The 20,000-nt window shown below is 40.8% G+C and overlaps 1 protein-coding gene across 10 annotated transcripts in view; it reads left to right on the top strand.

The window, feature by feature from the left end:
• Positions 1-20,000, top strand: part of LOC123759294 (uncharacterized) — a 309,434-nt gene that overhangs the window by 230,422 nt on the left and 59,012 nt on the right. For 5 of the 10 annotated variants that reach the window (XM_069334993.1, XM_069334997.1, XM_069334994.1 and 2 more), the window contains one exon: positions 1-9,887. This exon is cut by the window's left edge and continues 1,117 nt beyond it. The exons of the other annotated variants lie outside the window; for them this stretch is intronic. The gene's annotated coding sequence lies outside the window, so the exon portion shown is untranslated. Of the gene's footprint in view, positions 9,888-20,000 lie in introns of those variants that run through there. 10 annotated transcript variants of the gene reach the window in all.

The following is a 20,000-nucleotide window of genomic DNA, read 5'->3' as shown; positions in this document are numbered from 1 at the left end:
GTTTTCTCTTATATATTACAGTATTTACCTTAAAACTGTGATTTCACCGAGCTGTGTCCAAAGTTCTCAAAATATGAAGTAGACAAAAGTGCTTATTCATAATTTGAGCACCAGATATCATATTGTATAGAATCTAAATACTGTTCAGATATTGATTTTATTATAAACTCACAACCATTCACACAGTGAAGGACTACAGGCAGCCACCCCTGAGTCAATGCCTGCATCAGAGGAGCTCTAGGCTATTTCAAATTCCTAAGTATTGTGGAAAAGTTTTGATGACCGTGAATGGTGTCCCAAGAAACATAAAGGTGTTGTGAATTTAAAAAATAAGTGAGAACACGAATGTGCAATAAGTGAAATAAATGGATGAGAAAGAGTTTCATAGTGTAAACGTGCAGATAATGAAAATCTTGATGGCCACCGGCAAGAAGAAAAACAAAACAGAGCAAGATTTTGGTGGATTCAATGAGGAAAGCATTAATATAAGCAGTCTAAACAAAAGTTGACAAAATTGGACATTATTGTGAACTATCATATAGAAATAATCAGTAAATTGAGAAAAAGTAATGACCACTTAAGTAGCAGAGTATCAGATCTTGAAGGGATAGTGAAAGACTTATGTGAGGACAAGAATAAATGGGAAACTAAATGCAAAGCCATGAAAGATAAGAATAAATTCTTGAAAATAACTTTGAAGAACTTAAGGCAAATCTAAACATAAATGTCTACAATAGGTTAGGTGAGGAAATCCAACTGGAAAAAAACAGCTTTTATCAGCACAGATGGTGGAAGTTACATAGGTAATAGAACAGTGCAAGAAGGATATGCAACTCAACTATGCACAAATAATCAAGGAGAAGGAAAAACATAGAAGAAACCAGTAAAGGAAGCCAAAAACTGCAGCAAACAGGGTAAAACAAACATTTGCCTGGAAGTCAGAAAGGAACTGGCATAAAACCCGTAATTGGTGCAAAACACAGTCGATCGAAGTAAATCCCAATTAATTTTCGGTTGCAAAGATAAGGAGATAACATCTAAATCAGAAAGAACTGCTAAAGAAACAATAGTAGTAGATAAAATTGTTAGGCAAGTGGAAGGTCTTACAACCAAAGAGAATGTCTGCGACTACAGGAGAATTGGCAGGTACAAAAAAAAGGTAAGATTAACCCTTGAAGATCACCCTGAACGGTCCTAAACAAATGGGAGAAGTACTAAGGATTGTTAGGAAATTACAAAGTGATGAGGAAGGAAAATTCTGGTCATTAAAATGGGATCTTTCAAAAGAAGACAGAGAGATGCTAAAACTGAACCTTCGAGGCAAAACAAAATGAGAGCAGGAATGAAGAAAAAATCAATTCTTTTTTTCTACAAGGTGATAGAGGTAGGCAAGCCAGTAAAATGGTACAAAAGGGCAAACCGACAAAATCACTAGAGAAAGGGGGAAGTGAAAAATAAGGAGAGGGGGAACATGTTCCGTAAAATTGTATACACCAACATAAATTGAGATATCAAAGGTACTGGATCTTTGAATACTGCATACTGGACATCAAAGATACTGGAGTTAGTGAAGTAATTTAGCTGCAGACGCCAGACATTGTTGCACTCACAGAGACGAAACTTGAAGATGATATTTTAAATGGGGTCATATTCCCGAGGGGCTACTCGGTTTGGAGATGGGACAGAAAAATTAGGAAAGGCAGTGGTATTGCTGTGCTGGTGAAAGAACATCTAAAGGTAAACAAAATAATTATTGTAAATCCACGAGAAGTCGACATAATAGCACTAGAGATCTACAATCTGGATGATAAACATTTAATGTATTTAATGCTATATGCATTTAACCATAAATGCATAGTTCACCACCATGCAATACATGGACAAAGGAGGAGCTGGACAATAAACGAGAGAGTCTTATAACTAAATGGGTAGAACACCTGGAGAAAAACTATATAATAACACAGACAGTATGGCTTTAGATCTGGAAAGGCCTTTGTAACAAATTTACTCAGTTTCTATGATCAAGCCACAGAGATTTTATAGGAAAGAGATGGTTGGGTTGAATGTATCTATCTAGACCTAAAAAAAGACTTTTGACAGTTCCACATAAGAGGTTGTTCTGGAAACTGGAACATATTGGAGGAGTGGCAGGTAGGCTTCTAACATGAATTAAAAATTTTCTGACAGAAAAATGAGGGCAGTAGTCAGGCAAGGTATCTGTGACTGGAGAAATGTCATGAGTGGAGTACCATAGGGTACTGTGGTACTCCACTCGTCTACATAAATGTTCTACCAGATGGAATGCAGAATTACATGAACATATTTGCTGATGATTCTAAAATAATAGGGAAGATAAGAAACTTAGATGATTGTCATGCCCTTCAAGAACACCTGGACAAAATAAGTGTATGGAGTACCACTTGGCAAATGGACCCCCTCCATAGTGTCTCCTTGTTGTGGTGAGAGGGCTCACGTACACCTCCCTGGAACCAGTAAGGGTTGCCTTCGCCCCCTTTCTCCTGCCCTTCTTTAGGAGTTGTACGGGTAAAAGGACAAAAACGTAGGGGCCTTGTGAGTCAATGGACTTCCCGCTGGAGGGGCGGCCTTAAATGGATGGTCGAGTGTCCAGGCTGGGGCAAAAGGGGGAATGGGGTCTTAATTCCAGTGTATTTGAATGGACAAGGCAGTAGGACTTCCCTGTTAACACTGTTGCGCGCCGCCAACTTAGAAGTCACGCCCCCGGCGGTGCGGGCAAGCATACGGCGACACTGAAATGTGTATACTCGTTTCAGTTTTCTCACCTTAATTCTTGTGCTACATCATTTGTTTTGGTATCATTGTGTTCACAATAGAATTCCCTATAGGTGTATATGCATATAATATCCAAAAGCATGGCATGACTCCCAACAGCAAAGCCTAAAGTCGGCAAAAGTTACCAGTGAGCGCACAAAATCAGTAAATGTGTCTACTCGTTTCAGTTTTCTCACCTTAATTCTCGTGCTATGTCATTCGTTTTGGTATCATTATGTCCGCAATTAAATTCCCTGCAGGTGTATATGCATATAACGTACAAAAGCCCGGCATGATTCCCTGCAGGAAAGCCTAAAGTTACCCGTAAACGAGCACCAATTGGCACACCGCAACCTAATGTGTATACTCGTTTAGTTTGATGACATCATTTTTCGTGTTACGTCTTTCATTTTGGTATCAAATTGTTTGCAATATAAAGACGCGTATTTTAAAACTAGTCCTATAATAATAGAGCAATAACTGGAATTTTAACTTATTTTAATTTTGTACGCTCATCATCACAAATTATTTATGTCTTTCCAGTGTTTTGACATAAATTGGTGTTACATCTTTCATTTGGTATCAAATTGTTTGCACTGTAAAGGCGCGCATTTTAAAACTAGTCCCAAAATAATAGCACAATAAAATAGAATTTTAACAAATATTTTAAAATTTTGACCAGAAACGTATTTATAATCTTTCAAGTGTTCTGACATCAGGTTTCGCGTTACATCTTTCATTTTGGTATCAAATTGTGCACACTCTAAGGGCGGTTACTTTGAAACTATCCCGAGGTTGATCGGATAAAAAATTAATTTTATACAAATATATTTTTTATTGGACGCGAGCACTGTCCACGGCTAGAACTCGGGAGAAAAAAAGTGAACATGAACGTCATCCACGGCCATCGATACTGCGAAAAAGGCGGAGCACCGCTAGGGGCAACGCACCCCCTTCCTGCACTGGCCAGCACTCGGCCTCCCTGGCTGTCCTGGTAGATGGTATCCTTTGGCTCCAGGCCCCAGACTTAGAATTGATGCTGTATAGAAATTGAACTGACTTCTCTTACCCAGGCTCGTGGGGTGGGCGACCAGGTCCCTGAGTCAAACTATGATGGAAGGCCGGGCTCTGTAGCCCTCCACTACATTGGGCCCAGACCAAGCTGCTTCCCTAACCCCCCCCCCCCCCCGACTATCCCCTCTCTGCTCCCCTCCCACCTCTGTGATAGGGTCGAGCCCCAATGCCTCAGTGGTGACCACCTCATCACTTGGTGCAGCTCCTTTTCTCATTATGACAACTGCACCTTTTAACCCCCCCTTCCCCCCATCCTCCCATCTTTCTGGAGGTGCTCAGTGCCATTCCATCCGCAGATGCACCCACATGATTCCTTTCAGTTCTACAATGTTTCAAGCCATGTTTGGTCCTGCTACATGGACAAAGTACTTTGACCTCAAGCAAGTGGATTCTACACATTCTGATGATTTTTCCCTCCATAAACACCTCGTTTACTCGTTGGATAACTTTGTTACTTTTAACCCCACTCATACTGGTACACGTGTCGTTGCTGTTGCTCCTCCTGAAGCAGCTGCCTGCTTAGCCTCGTTGTCCAGCATTGGGGAGACCTCTTTTCAGATCTCCAAAAATGCCTGGTTAATTCCAGCATTGGAGCATTGGGACAGTTATTCTCCCGCACCATATTGCGACTGGTGTTAGGGACCTGTGTTAGGGACCTTAAGACTGCCACGAGGATATTAAACATATCCTTGAATCCCAATGTTGTTCTATCCTCCAGGTTAATACGTTCACTCAACCCCTCTCGTGGTCGTCGTCATCTACCTCTTCGAGTTGTGAAGATCACTTCTGATAGTAGATCCCTTCCGTCTTCTATAATTCTTGCTGATGCCAGATGCTCCATTCAGGAGTACATTCCCTCTCCTAGACTCTGCAATAGGTGCTGGAAATTTGGGCATGATGCCCTCAAATGTACAAGTGCAGTGTCTCTATGCCACTTGTGTGGAGAACTTGGATCACCCTAAGACAAAGTGCTCTTCTTCCCAAGCTCACTGCATCAAGTGCGGTGACACCCACCCTACCTTCTCCCATGCATGTATGCACTAGAAATTTGAGGAAGCCGGTGGCTTCCTGGACGCGTGATCCTGTGGTCCCGGGTTTGATCCCGGGTACTGGCGAAAAATGATGGGCAGTTTCTTTCACCCTGATGCCCCCTGTTACCTAGCAGCAAATCGGTACCTGGGAATTAGTCAACTGTCACGGGCTACTTCCTGGGGGTGGAGGCCTGGTCGAGGACCAGGCAGCGGGGACACTAAAGCCCTGAAATCATCTTAAGATATCCTCAAGATAATGGAAGCCATCCTCAATTTGAAAACCACAATCTTTTGTCTTTTCCTGAGGCAAGAAGCCAAGTACGCCATCTCCCCTCTTTCACTGGCATGTCTTATGCTTATGTGTTGCATTCCACCTCTCCTCACCCTCCCCTCCTTTCTCGGTCTCACAACCATTTCCAGGCCTTGGACCTGGACATCCCCATCACCACCTTACCTGCTCCTTTACGTTCTGAACCAGAAGCTCTTCCTTCTGGTTCTCCATCTGGTGTTTCCTTCCTTCCCAGTCTGCCTTGTCTTCTGTGTCCTCTTTCCCTTCTCTTCCCGATCCTTTTTCCCAACCCTCCCCTCTGTCTTTTGGCCCTCCATGCTGCCTCTCTGTCCAAGCTGTTGTCCATGCTCCTCCCAACAATCTTCATATCTATTGATCGCTCCCATTTTCTTTCTCCGATTGAGACTATGGAGGCTGTCGTCAGTACACTGTTGCTGGCACACCTGTCTCAGTCAGAAACGTAAGTCTGGCCCCTCTCTTTCTTCCTCCCCGGCAGGTAAGAAGGCATCGCTTTTTTACCCACCCCTGGTAACAAACTACGTTCTCTTAAAGGTTGTGTGTCCTCGTGGCCGTCCTCCTGCCACCGTAACCAGCGATGGGAAACGGCTCTGGCGAGGTTGCGTATTGGCCATACTCGCTTCACTCATGGTCACTTGATGGAGCGCCGCCCTGCTCCTTATTGTCCTAATTGCATTGTTCCTCTTACAGTCGTGCATATTGAATGTCCTGACTAACGGGACGAGCGTGTGTCTTGTTTTCCGACTGTCCCCCGCGGTCGCTTGTCTCTCGATAGTATTCTCGGTGACTGATACTTTTGATATCGTTCGCCTTATGCGTTTCTGTTCTCGAATTGGCATCCTTGGTGATATTTAGCGCCCTCTGATTATCCCGCACATTTGATGGTGCTACATAACCTTCCCGGTTTGGTGCCTTCTTTTTGATAATTACTTACTTTTCTTACCCACCCTCTGACTCCGACTCTGTCCCTGCATCCCCCTTCCTATTTTGGTGCACGTGCTCCGTCTAGGCTATGGAGGTTCCCTTGTGTCTTGATTCTCTCGGTTGCTGCCCTTGACGAGGTGCGCTTCCCTGTCTCTGCCCCCTCCCCCTCCCTGTGTTTCCCTTGACCGCACCTTCAATGCCTCCGGACCATGTCTGCCTCTGGTTCGTCCTCTCGCTCCCTCGACTCCATCATCCTTACTAGATTTACCTATACCCTCTAACCCCGATTTCACTGATCCTGATCTTACTTAGTGTACTGTGTTCTTCTTTTTCTTTGTTTCTTCCTTGTTCTCTGTTTCTGTTCTCTCTACTTTTGACAAATGTCTATTCTTCAATGGAATATTCATGGATTTTAGGCCAACTTCCATGAACTCCACCTTCTGATAACATAGTTTTCACCGCTTTGTGTCTGTCTCTAGGAATTTTCTGTTAGAGGGGCCATGTGGCATCAAGGTTCGCCAAAAATTCAGGGCTGTGAAACTAACCCCAACAAAAATACAGGTTATAGTTGGCAATTTTTCTGATTTTGAAGATGAAGAACACAAACATTCTGGTGAAGCCTGGTCAATTGACAACACTAAAACATTTGTGGACAGTTTTACTGGAACACCAGGTTTGACTATACCAATACCAATCACTCATCTGGGATTTTTAGTTATTTATTACACCCGGACCATCAGGTGTGAGGCGGTCACTATTCCCATCTTTACCTCAACATGACAATTCATCATCTGACTCAGAAGATGGGAGTCTTCATCCATCTTCACATTATTCTCACATTATTTGCGTTGACTCACTTTATTCCTTCTGGTACTACTTCTAGGAGAAACCCTCATATTGTTGATAAACCAGAAAATATGATGAGCTAATTGAACCATTCCTTATTTCGCATCCAGAAAGGGCTGAAGTGTCATGTTTGCTTCAGAAATGGTAAAAGAAAGGAAGGACACCAAATGTAAGTACAAGTTGTGTGATGTGGCACTGTGCTGCACAATGCTCTGGCTTGTAACATTGCAAGAAGAAATACTGGGTAAGCAGTAATGCTTACCCACCATCCACTCCACCTATAAAACATTTGTTGAGCAACAGTTTCCTTGAGCAGGTGGAGTGGTTCAGCCTGATGCTCAATGTCTGCAAACGTTGGGTGGTAAGTACAACCTTTTTTTTCCCTGTAGATCATTCTATTGCGAACAAATTGATACCAAAATGAACTGCCTAACAAGAAAATTGACGTTATCAAACTAAAAATATTATACGCATTTGTGTGCAGGTGTAGTGGATGTGCAAATGCGTACTCGCTCACCGCTAACAATTGGCTGACTTTCAGCTCTGCTGCAGAAGTGGGGGGGAGGGGCTGGGATTTTGTACTTCATATGAATATACCCCAGTAGGAAATTCTATTGTGAACAAATTGATACCATGTTGAAAGACAAGACGAGAATTAAGATGAGAATCCCACAAAGAGTAGACACATTTTGGTGGTTGTGCGAGCTCACAGATAACCCTCGGCCAATTTGTGAGTTTAGTGCGGGTGGCACACCGGGCTTTTGGATTTCATATGTATATATCCCTGTAGAGAATAATTTGCAAATAAATTGATACCAAAATGAAAAGCTTAACAAAAAATTTACATTATCAAACTAAAAAGATTATACACATTGTGTGCAGGTGCAGCAGGTGTGCAAATGCTTGCTAGCTCACGGCTAATGCTTGGCTGACTTGCAGCTTTGCTGCAAGGGGTTGGGAGGGGGGCGCTTGGATTTTGGACTTTATATGCATATACCCCTGTAGGGAATTCTATTGTGAACAAATTGATGCCATATTGAATGATGTAGGGCAAGAATTGAGGTGTGAATCCCACAGAGTAGACACATTTTAGTGGTGTTGCACGCTCACTGGTAACCCTCGGCCAATTTGTGTGTTTAGTGCGGGGTGCCACGCCAAGCTTTTGGACTTAATATGTATATATCCCTGTAGAGAATTCTATTGCGAACAAAAAGATTACCGCCGTAAGACGAAAATTGATGTTAGAGGGGGATGGAAAAGTGGATGAAAAAAAAAAACACCTGTTGGACTTATTATCGGAGCCTGTGCTCTTGTTGGGTGATTTCATGATTGTCAGTATACCCTCTGGGGTGATGCTCTAACAAACACTCTGGGCTACCTTCTCAAACCATTTGTCCTCTCTTCTCTGTCTCTTCTGAATTCTAGTGAACCCACTCATGTGAACTCCCACACACACACCCACTCCTGTCTTCATCTTTTTCTCTGCTCATCTTCTCTTTACTTAGATTTCATTTGGGGCATTCTTGTTGACCCCAATAACAGTGACCGTTTCCCCATCCTTATCACCTTATTCTCTTTTCACCCTCCCTTCTCCTTTCCTAGGTGGCAGTTTGCCAAGACAGACTGGACCTAGATTCACAAAGCTCCATGTATTTCTTCGTAAGTAGGTTTGCTACGAAGGTTCCTAAGTATGCCCTAAGAAGATGCTTAGGTGCAATTCACGTAGATCCACTTAGGAAGATATTTGTTGGTTCACCTGCGTGCCGATAGAGGTCACTACTGTGTTTCGTTTGGTCAATCAGAGAGAAATCAGAGAGCAGCAACATTCTTCATATTGAAGATTTAGCGCTGGCTTATCGGAGCTCTAATGCCTTCTATTTACGTCAAATTTTCTTATAAAATTTGTATATTTCGAAGTAAAACTATGTTTTTTCAGCTTCTACAGCCAGCACCGACATTGTAGTAAACAAATATGTTACATTTGTTGTTTACCTACGTAATTCTAAGAGATACTGTGTAGCTGTCCTTGTTGCTCGGAAGATGCGCTGACAATTATTGTGTATATTTACTGAATTTACCCAAGGGCCACTAACTATCTAGTGGCCTCGACGAAGACAGAAAGCCGGCGACTTGTTAAAGGGCCCACCAATTGTCTTAATGATATTTTTTAGCTGGAATTTGGCATTTACGGCTTCAGCGGGTAGGCGGTTCCATGGGTTTATAACCCTCTTTGTGGAAAAAACATTTGTTTTCAGTCCTACTTGAGAGAACATACTCTTCAACACTATATCTGTGATTGCCCTGTTATCAGTGACTTCATACCAAATGGTATGAGGTACTTTGAGCTCTGTAATTACTTCATACACTCAGGAATATTGGAAGATATTCTTGTGCTGCACCCAGATTTTGCCAGTGGAGCCTAATAGATCAGCATTAAGTATTTTGTTCCCTCCTGATTCCATGTATGACTGGCCATCCTGTGAGGTGAGGATGTTGGATGAGCTTGTAGCTGGTTTCTGATCTATACTGTGTGATCCTTCATACAGAATAGGGAAGCAGCACATTGCTGTGTATACCTAAACATGTTAAAAAATACATTGTTTGAGAGAAGTATTGTAGAAACTGGTAAGAGTAATTATAATATAATGTTTCCATGATTCAATGCTTACCTCTTGTGAAAATCGCGAAGAGTTGTTTAGTCAGAGTTGATTTTTTTTTTGTATTGAGGCTTGTATTTTCTAAATTGATCCATGTGTGTCTAACCATCCTGTGAGATGGGAGTATTAGATAAACTTATAGCTAGTTTTTTATCTACACTGCGTAATATTCCATATAGAATAGGGTAGCAGCATATTGCTGTGTATACCTAATCTTCTTAATACAAAAAAATCAGTAATAAAGATTTTAAATTATAATTTGTATTATTACAAATACTGTATTATCCTTATTAAATCATGTTAACCATGGATCATTAAGATTTCATGTTGATATGTAATAGTCATATTTCTTTTGAACTGCTAATCCATGCTAATCATTCATTAAATTGTGCATTATGTCTCAATTTTTCACTTCCTTGGATATACTGTACAGTACAAAAAGATAGGATAAAAATAAACCAGTAATATTTCTTTCATTAATTCTGTGGCGCGGGTTCGATTCCCGCACGAGGCAGAAACAAATGGGCAAAGTTTCTTTCACCCCTATGCCCCTGTTACCTAGCAGTAAATAGGTACCTGGGTGTTAGCCAGCTGTCACGGGCTACTTCCTGGGGGTGGAGGCCTGGTCGAGGACCGGGCCGCGGGGACACTAAAGCCCCGAAATCATCTCAAGATAACCTCAAGATTATATTTTTTTATTTAAATAACTACATCAATATTTTTACAGCTGACAGGATTTGTTTTACCATACAGGTGCATTATTTGTTAAAAAAAAAATTGGTTTATTGTTACACACAATGGTGCTACATAGCCTTCCCAGCTTGGTGCCTTCTTTTAATACTTACTGATTAATAAATAAATAATAATAAATAAATTTTATTCAGGAAAAGTACATACAGTTGATTTACAAACATAATGTTGGATTTCAAATCAAATGTTCAAATCAAATCAAATGTTTATTTAGGTAAGGTACATACATACAAGAGATTTTACAAAGAGTGATGGATTTATAGATAGGGCTAGTACATACAATGCCTAAAGCCACTATTACGCAAAGCATTTCGGGCATGAAAAACTTAAATGACTAAAGCTTAATACTAATTGAGCATAAAGAATAAAATGAGTTGAGAACAAATAAAAAAAAAGATAAAAAGGGGGGAACATGGCTGAAAAAGCAGCACAAATACAATTCGGTCGACAAACAGCGTCATTTAAAAAAAAAAGACATTGGTTGACAATAGAGGGGTAAGGTAGGTCTCCCCTTCTCAATTTGTTGATTTATAGACAGAGCTAGTACATACAATACCTAAAGCCACTAATACTCAGCATTTCGGGCAAGGTGTGGGGGAAAAAACACTTTGACTAAAACTTAATAGTAATTGGGATTAGGTATAAATTGTGTTGAAAGAAGGAATAAAAAATAAAAAAAGGGGGTAACATAGCAGAAATCAGCAATTGTACACGTTGGCGAACAGCATTGTTTAAAAAATAGCAAGACATGGGTTGACATTTAGGGGGTAAGTTAGGTTACATGGAGTTAATTAGGTAGTACTTGGTTTTACTCTTTAAACTGGTTGAGAGAGGTACAGCCTTTGACATGATTCGAAAGGTCATTCCACATTCTGGGTCCCTTGATTTGTAGAGCACTTCTAGTTTGGTTACACACAGCCAAATTGTGTAACAGGAAGAGGTCGTGGACACAAATTTGTTCCATGCTAAATGTAGAGGAATCAGCTGAGTATTCCTCAAATAAAATAAGTTGGCTCAGTTTATAAGGTAAATAAAATAAGCATTTCTCAAATAAGTAGCTGCCTCACCTCACTGCCTTACTGCTACATAGCCTTCCCGGCATGGTGCCTTCTTTTGATAATTACTTGTTCCACACCCAAGTTGTGTAACAGGAAGAGGTCTTGGACTCCCTACTTTCCTCTTTTCTTTTTTTTAATAGTCCATATAGTCAAGGACTCCTCTTCACGAGATTCAATTTTTATAATCTTTTGTTTATGTTCCAAAATCTTAAAATCTATCCCAGTGTTATGTAGTAGAGAAAAATTGAGTTATATCCAGTTTACATAAAGCTACGAGTGGTCGAAACCACACCTTTTTTTTTTTTTTTTTTTTGAGATATATACAAGAGTTGTTACATTCTTGTACAGCCACTAGTACACGTAGCGTTTCGGGCAGGTCCCTGGAATACGATCCCCTGCCGCGAAGAATCGTTTTTTCATCCAAGTACACATTTTACTGTTGCGTTAAACAGAGGCTACAGTTAAGGAATTGCGCCCAGTAAATCCTCCCCGGCCAGGATACGAACCCATGACATAGTGCTCGCGGAACGCCAGGCGAGTGTCTTACCACTACACCACGGAGACTTAGATCCCGGACCAAACTTACGAAGGTTTTTCGACTTAGTGTAGCTACCTGAATACCGACGTATCCGCCACGAAGGCGCTAAGAAGGAAAACATTCGTAGCCAAGAAGAAAAACCTTCGTAAGTACCTTCGTGAATCTGGCCCCTGGAAACTATTTACTCTCTATGCTACTCTTTCCGACCTCTCTGCTCTTTCCTTCCCTTGATCCCTCCTCCTTTTTCATGACACATATTCGATGCTGCCCTCCACTCTATTCCTCGCTCTACCTCCCGGGGCAGGCGCAAGTGCGTTCCCTGGTGGAATGTAGGCTGCTCGCTTGGCTGTCTGCTGTAAGCATACAACCTGGAAGAAACACCGATGCCAGTAGATGGCCGATTCTTTTATTAGTGTTTCGGAAGGTAAGTGTGGTGGCTTGTAGGACCATCCTTACAGCTAAACATGAGAGTTGGAAGTCTTATTCAGTATCTCCACCATTACCTCTGATACTCCTCTGCCATAGCTCTGGAAGAAAACCTGCAAGATAATGGGTACGTTTGTTCTAGATGTCTCGCCAGTCCTTCACCTCCGTGGTACTTTGTGGTGGATCCAGTGACGATCACGACCAAACTGGGTTCCCACTTTTCGACTTTAGCTCCAGTTCTCATCTTCCTCATTCTTTCATTATTTGTAAACCCATTCTTGAATCTCATCCCTTAGAGTTTAGAACTCGTCTCCGACTTCCCTATAACAATCCCTTCTCTCTCTCCGAACTTCAGTCTGCCCTTGCCCTCTGCGATTCTACGGCAGTGGGCTCAGATGACATTCATTATGTGATGCTTCGCCATCTCCCTCCATGCGTGTCACAGTATTTATTGAATCCGTATAACCGTATCTGGGAGTCGTCATCAGTCCCTGAGGACTGGCTCGATGTGGTTGTTCTTCCTATTTGGAAACCAGGGTCTCTAGGGACATTCCCTAAGGACTTCTGCCCCATTGCCCTCAGGAGTTGCATCTGCAAACTCTTTGAACGTATGGTCAGTATCCGTCTGATGTGGTTCTTGGAACACTATCACTGACTCTCCCCTTCTCAATTTGACTTTTGTAAGTGCCGCAGCATGATGATGTCTAGGTGAACTTGGAGGTCTATATTTGTACTGCTTTTGTTGCGAAGACCTCTGTTGTTGCCGTCCTCTTTGACCTAGAAAAGGCTCATGACACTACCTGGAAATAACGTAATATGTCCCAACTTCGTTCATTTGGCCTTCATGATAACCTCCCTCTCTTCCTACAAAGCTTCCTATCTAGTCGTTCCTTTAGGGTGAGGCTTAGTACCACTCTCAATGCCTATTTTTGGCAATATAAAGGTATACCCCAAGGTAGTGTTCTGAGCACTACTTTTTTCCTGGGTTGCCCTCTATGGTCTTCTTTCCTCCCTTGCTTTTGGGATTTTCTCGGTTCTCTATGTCGACAATCTTACCCTGTGCTGTTAAGATGTTGAGTCCCCTTTCCTTCAACGGCGGCTTCAACTTATGTTTGATGCCATGTCGTCTTGGGCCACCGATCAATTTCGGTGGTTTCAAGCTTCAATTTCTCTACAACTAAAACTTGTGTTATGACTTTTACTCAGAAGCAGGTCGTTCTTCGTTCCCCTCTGTTGCTTTATGATCATCCCCCTTTTGTTCAAAGATTCTGCTAAGCTTTTGGGGCTAATCTTTGACACTCATTTGTCTTGGTCACCCTATATCTCTTACCTCTGAGTTAAATGCTCTAACTTACTTATGATCTCATACCTCTTGGGGAGCTGATAGGCGCACGCTCCTCTCGTTACACTCCTCTCTCGTACTGTCTAAACTCGAATATGGTTGCCCCTGCTTACTCGTCTGCTTCTCCTCCTACTCTTCGCCGTCTTGACTCTGTGCCATACTGGGTTACGTCTCAGCTCATGCGTTTTGTTCCACTCCTACTGTAAGCCTGTATGTTTAAATTAGCGTCCTGTCTCTTCAGGATCACCATGATCGCTACTGTCTTCGCTACCTTGCACAGCTCTTACAACACCCTCATTCTCATTTATGTCGTGCCTTGAACTTTACCCCTCCTGTGGTTCCTGTTCCCCCTTCACCACGTACCTCATTCTGTACGGTTATCCCACTTACAAAATGCTCTTTCAGTTCATGTTACCAATATATCCCCTCGCTCCTGTGGAGGGTCCCCCTTCCTAAGTTTTGTAAAACCTTGACCCACGTGATTAAAGCTTTTACCTCTCCAACAGTTCTGAAACGCCTTTTCCATGAACCCTTTTCATCGCACACCCGTTCCATTTCCGTCTTCACTGATGGATTTAGTCTGCAGGGAGTGTCGGCTACTCCATTGTTTTTTCTGACCACACCCATATGTGTCGCCTGCCTCTGGAGACTAGCATCTTCATGGAAGATCTTTATGCTATTTTGAATGCTCTTCGTCAAGTGCTTTCTCGCTGTCAAGCCTCCTTTGTTGTTGTACAGTAGTTGACTCTCGCAGTACCCTCATGGCTCTGGAGTCCTTTAATTCAGTTCTTCGTGTGGTAGTTGAAATTCAACACTGGCTGTTTCACATCTCCAGTACATTTAAGACAGTGGAGTTTTGCTGGGTTCCCAGCCATATTGGTGTGTGTGCTTAAATGAGCATGCAGATGCTGCCGCTAAGGAGGCTATCTGCACTTTTCCCATCTCCTGTAAAGGTATTCCTTACTTTGACTTCTACCCAGTTGTTCATTCCTCGATCCTTGCTCGTTGGCAGGGTCATTGGTATTCTGTTACTGGTAACATACTCTGTTCTCTTAAGGGTAGTGTGTCCCCATGGCCTTCCTCCTACCACTGTAACCCGGCAGTGGAAAAAGGGCTCTGGCGAGGTTACGCAATGACTATACACGTTTAACACATGGGCACTTAATGGAGCACCGCCTTGTTCTTTATTGTCCAAACTGCATTATCCCTCTTACAGTCGTGCATACCTTTGTTGAATGTTCTGACTTCCAGGACGTGCATATGTCTTGCTTCCTTACTGTCCCTCGCTGTCACTTGTCCCTCGATCGAATTCTTGGTGAATCGGATACCTTTGATATCGTTAACCTTATGGGCTTTTGTTTTTGTTTTGGTATCCTTGGTGATATTTAGCTCCCTATGAATATCCTGCACATTTGATGGTACTACAAAGCCTTCCTGGCTTGGTGCCTTATTTTGATTACTTACTTACTTGGAAAATGAAATTTAATGTGAATAAATGCTTGTTATGGAATGTACAATAGAACATAGATCCCCACATAACGTATAAATTATGTGAGAAATCATTAAAGAATTCTGATAAAGAGATCTAGGGGCGGTTCTAGACAGAAAACGTATCACCTGAGGTGATATGATATCACCTCAGGTGATATCATATCACCTATATTATATGCATTAAGTATTTATAGAGAACGTCGTGTAAGGAGCCTTTGCTATACTTGTGGGAACCGACCTGTGAGATTTATATTTATTTAATTTATATGAATTTATATAGAATTTATATTTACGTTAATTTATATACTTCGATAGCAATTTGTATAATGATAAGTGGACTGTATTTCTGCAATAATCTCATAATCTCACAAATCGATCCTCTACACATTAGGGGGGTTTATATTAATTTATATATATGCAGCCAATCTAACTACAGTAATAGACTACGTACATTGAAGAGGTTCCTTATCTTATAGTACAGCTGACCTTAATCCACTAGGTATAACCAGGATGTAGAGACCACATTTTCCCTCTTTGAGGTAGCTTCCATCACCCTGGTAACTGATGCACAAAGCCTTGCTTCCTCGTCTTGACCTGTTAAAAGGGCGCTAGCTGTAAAGCCAGAATCCTATATATGACAGGTATATCAGAGAACACTGTACATGGAACCTTAAAGACCTGGCTTAATTACCTTTAGTTTGAGGCTACCACGTGCTCTAACCAGGTCACCCAATATAATGACATTAATGGCCATAAATGAAAGATACATAGGTTTCGGAAGAACACTTAACTTGATTTGTTGACAGCGTGTTGATAATGGTACACCTTTGGTTTCCATAACACTACGTCCAAGTAAAATTAACAGGAGCCGTATTTGCTCCCGTGAGCCTCTGGTCTAGTATAAACAATGGCAATGTCTAACACTCCATACTACTGACGCTACTGGCCGACATTGTCCAGATATAATAGGAGCCGAATTTGCTCCACGCGTCTCGGAGGTGACAACAACAATGGCTGCCCCTCCTTCCTCACTGACGCCTGGCTTACATTGTCCAGATGACAGAAAGTGATAGAAGGGTCACATTTACTCTACTTTAATATTGATAATTAAGTTAATTTATATGAGATGTTTTTATGATGGTAAAGTCCAAAAACTAATGTATTTAAGAATAATTCCCAGCAGAATAGCTGGTGAATTTATAATGGTATGTGGTGATGATATCCCGTTTTCTATAGACGGTAATTCCACTACAAGTTACGTTTTCTATGGGTTAACTTGTTGGTAATACAGCAGCAATTATTATCTGTCTGTATGATATATTAAATGGTGTCGGATTTTCCGACAATACTTTCTACCTTCAGAATTGCTTTTAAAATCATGGATGACGAAATACTAAAGAATTTGTTCACGACTTTTGTTAGACCAAAGTTGGAATATGCAGTGGTTGTATGGTGTCCATATCTTAAGAAACACATCAACAAACTGGAAAAGGTGAAAAGACATGCAACTAAATGGCTCCCAAAACTGAAGGACAAGAGCTACGAGGAGAGGTTCAAGGCATTAAATATGCCAAAACTAGAAGATAGAAGAAAAGGAGGCAATATGATCATACAAAATAGTAATGGGACTCGATAAAATAGATAGGGATGAATTCCTGAGACCTGGAACTTCAAGAACAAGAGGTCATAGATTTAAGCTAAGTTGCCAAAGAAAAAAAAAATCATGTTAGCAAACAGAGTGGTAGATTGTTGGAACAAGTTAGGTAAGAAAGTGGTGGAGGCCATAACTGTCAGTAATTTCAAAACATTGTTTGACAAAGAGTGCTGAGAAGATGGGACACCACTAGTGTAGCTCTCATCCTGTAACTACACTTAGGTAATTACAATGTGACATGATTGTTTAGCAAAGATCAAAATGTTTTTGAACTATTTATTATGTTTTTTATCAAAGTTGGTGGTATCAGTATATAGAGATCGTTATAAATTGGCAGTTTAACATATGAGAAAGTGGGGCCTATTTTCCCATCAAAAGAGAATCCCTCGTCAGCTGCTCTCTCAGCGAAACGTATATCATTTAAACTCGATTTTTGATTACTAGTTTATATGGGTAGAATGGATTTTTATATGAAAATGTTCAGAAATGAATGGTCTTGAGTATAGGCTCAAAACAAATTACAGTACAGGGCTGTAAATACAGTATTGTAGTTGAAAATGTTCAAGTATGTTTATTGAGACAAGAAATACATCTCAAAGGAATAGAGTAGCTTAGGCTATTTCTACTCCCCTCTACTTCAAGTCCCTCAAGGGGCGCACAAATTCAGTGAGTACAAATAGACAAATAACAGCACAAGAATCCCATTTAACATTGCAGGTTACTATAGTAAGCATAGCATATAAGTGTTACACTCATTGGGACAAAATTCTTGTAGCTCCTAAGTATACTATTATACCATTATCACACATCCAAACAATTTTATGTGGTACACTAATTTCCTTATTTCTATAGCCATCAATAAGTTGACACTAATACATAATGTTCTAAGGTGTGGGCGTGCGGCATACTACATAATTTACACTCTTTATCTTTTTACTGACATCAACACCGTATTGCCAGATATATTTGTATCCTTATCAAATCAAATCAAATGTTTATTCAAGTAAAGTACATACATACAAGAGGTGATACAAAAATTGATAGATTTATAGATAGAGCTAGTACATACAATGCCTTTCAATTTCTTTCTTTATTATGCTCCCCATACCCATCCCGTGGGCGGTGGTGTAAAGGATTACAGAGGCACATAATCGGTTCAGGAACTGAACCCTCTAGTTCGTTTAGCTAAGCAAATAACAATGTTTGACGCTAGTTACAAAATTATCAATGTTGTATACACATGTACACACCCTCATACATACATGTACATATATATATATATATATATATATATATATATATATATATATATATATATATATATATATATATATATATATATATATATATATATATATAAATATATATATATATACGTATATACATATATATGCACATACATATCTAATCACCCACACAAATACACACATCAATAATCTTTGTGTCACAAGTGACACAAAGAGGTGTCACAAGTGACATTACAAGAGGCTCACAACAGTCACTATACAAGGCACTTTACATCTATGGTGAGTCACACAGTTATATGTCTTGCTGCACACCCACCCTACTGGGCGGCAGCTTTACAGATAAAGCCACTATTACCCAAAGCGTTTCGGGCAGGAAAAACATTAAAGACTAAAACTTAATACTAATTGAGATTAAAGTATAAAATGTGTTGAGAAAAAATAAAAATAAAAAAGGGGGGAACATGGCAGAAAAACAGCAAAAATACAATTAGGTCGACAAACAGCATTGTTTAAAAGTAACAGACATGGGTTGACAATATAGGGGTAAGGTAGGTTACAGGGAATTTAGTAGGTAGTGCTAAGTTTTTATCTTAAACTGGTTGAGAGAGGTACAGTCTTTAACATGGTTGGGAAGGTCATTCCACATTCTGGGTCCCTTGATTTGTAGAGCATTTCTAGTTTGATTAAGTCGTACTCTTGGAATATCAAAACGGTATTTGTTTCTGGTGTGGTGCACATGGGTTCTGTTACAACCTTCAATGAAGCTTTTGAGGTCAGGATTGGCATTACAGTAAAGCGTTTTATATATATATATATATATATATATATATATATATATATATATATATATATATATATATATATATAATATATATATATTTTGGTAGCAGTCTTTCCTGTAGACATATATTATTAAATATGACCGAAAAAGTAAGATTAATAATTCTAACACGAATTTTCTCAATCTTTCGTACATTTCTTTTCACTGTTGGAGGTAATTCAAAAATCAATTCTCCAAAATTCATTTTTATTTCTAGTCTGACGCGACACGAGCGCGTTTCGTAAAACTTTTCGGGTATGTCAAGACATACAAGACATCTTGACATACCCGAAAATATTCTAAGGAAACTACTCCAAGCTTGTACTAAAGAGGCACCCTTCTTGAGCCCGGATGGGCACATGTATAAGCAAGTAGATGGGGTCGCCATGGGTTCTCCCCTAGGTGTCCTGTTTGCAAACTTCTACATGGGTACCATCGAGCAAAAAGTCTTAGTCGACATGAACTTGAAACCGGCCATATACTGCAGGTATGTTGACGACATTTTTACACAGGTACCTGATGTCAGACATCTGCAGGAGCTGAAGGAGGCATTTGAGCAGAGTTCCGTGCTGCGTTTCACTTACGAGATGGAAAAGGATGGGAAGCTGCCCTTTCTAGATGTAACAGTCATGGAAAAGAGCGGAGGTTTCCACACTGCAGTCTACACTAAGGAAACGAACGGAGGTTTCCACACTGCAGTCTACACTAAGGAAACGAACATAGGAATGTGCCTAAATGCCAACAGCGACTGCCCAGACAGGTACAAGAGGAGTGTTGTTAACGCATATGTCGACCGTGCTCTAAGCCACAGCTCAGAATGGAAGCAAGTCGACGAAGAACTCTGTAGGGTAAGGCAGGTCCTAGTCAACAACAGCTTCTCCAATGGTTTCGTCGAAGACATCATAAGAAGGAAAGTGAAACGCCATGCAACCTCTGAAGAGACAACTAACACAACACCTATACCCCTTATTAGACTATTTTACAGGAACTTCTTTTCCACAGCTCATAAAACAGAGGAAAGGGTCCTGAAAGATATTGTTAATAG

Source organism: Procambarus clarkii, chromosome 32, assembly GCF_040958095.1.
Source record: "Procambarus clarkii isolate CNS0578487 chromosome 32, FALCON_Pclarkii_2.0, whole genome shotgun sequence".
NCBI classification, from domain to species: domain Eukaryota; kingdom Metazoa; phylum Arthropoda; class Malacostraca; order Decapoda; family Cambaridae; genus Procambarus; species Procambarus clarkii.
This window is presented reverse-complemented; position numbering and strand designations above follow the sequence as displayed.